Source organism: Ipomoea triloba, chromosome 8 (genome assembly GCF_003576645.1).
Source record: "Ipomoea triloba cultivar NCNSP0323 chromosome 8, ASM357664v1".
Taxonomy (NCBI): Eukaryota; Viridiplantae; Streptophyta; class Magnoliopsida; order Solanales; family Convolvulaceae; genus Ipomoea; species Ipomoea triloba.
In genome coordinates, this window is record NC_044923.1 from 16044273 (window position 1) to 16045804 (window position 1532).

Genomic DNA, 1532 nt, shown 5'->3' on the forward strand with positions numbered 1-1532 from the left:
ATAAAATTATAAATATGCTAAGTGAACATTTGAGTTCAAGAAACACGATAAAAGTCAGATTGGATAGACTAATAATTTAAGTCCCCGAACTCTGATACCAATTGAAATCGAATCGTGAGTATTGAATGCAAGATAAGTCCTACAGGCTCCTACTTAATTTTAAACCAATTTATTATTTGTATTATAACCTAACATTGCAACAGATCAATAAATAAAATAAAGCACACGAAAAAAAAAGAACCCGGACACAAGTAATTGGTTACATAGTTCGAAGCAATCTTCCTACGTCTGCGGGGCAACTCAACGTATACCCAATCCACTAGATGATCACCTAAGATTACAATTGTTGGAATTACACTACCAAGATACACTATGGTAATTAACCAACTCAAATCTTCATCATCTTTGATTGAGTCTTCTACATTGCATGCGAGTCTTCAATATTCACCACACTTGCATATTGAATTATCACCAAGAAAACACCATACCAGCCTCTCACGACTTTTAATATAGAATTAGTGCATAAAATATATCAATTAAATAATCTCAAACTGTGTCAAAAGCCATCACCCTTTAATGCATATTTATAGTCGAATAAGGCAACTTTCAAATCTAGAAATCAGCACTTTTATTTCCTCACTTCATGCAGAGCCAATAAGCATAATTAATCAATCAAAATATATTGTCCACAACTGCACCCACAATTAATTCGAACGGTCCATAATTCTGCTGGAAAACTGTCTCTAGAACAGACCACCTAACTTAGCCTTTGATGATCAATCTAATGACATATAAACATACCTTAACAAATTCTAATAATATTTTTGACAAATAATTAGCCAATTATAATTAGGGTAATATGCGTATCATTTGTACACTTACACCACCAATGTAATATCCTGGTTGTTCTCAAAATAAAGATCAAGATTTTTTGTACCTTAGAGATATATGAGGATATGTTTTACTCCATTCTAACATCTTCTGGTCGGAGATGCATTAAACCTAGCTAGTAAATTCACTGATAAGGCAATATCAGGCCTAGTGTTATTAGCAAGATAGAGTAGAGCCCTAATAGCACTTAGGTAAGGAATTTCGGATCCTAGAATATCCAATCATTATCCTCCTTAGGCCTAAATGGTCCTTATCCACTTTTAGGGATCAGACAACCATTGGAGTGATAAGTGGATGTGATTTATGCATATAAAATCTCTCCAATAATTTACTTATGTAATTAGATTAGTGTATAAAAATTCATTTAAGAAGATGCTCGATCTACAAGTCGAGACAAAACTTAATTTTCCCTAAATCTTTCGTTCAAATTTCATTTTTAGACATAAACATGCTTTCCTGTATTTCCCCCCTCAATACTTTCATAAATTCACTTCAATCATCCATTTTAACACATTAAAAACTGTCACTAGTAGTCCATTAAAAAAAATATATTGAACAAACCAACTACTTGTCTTCCACCTCTATAGCTGATATTTCTGATTTTGTACTATAATTTACCCCTCAATTTAATTGGTTTTGAT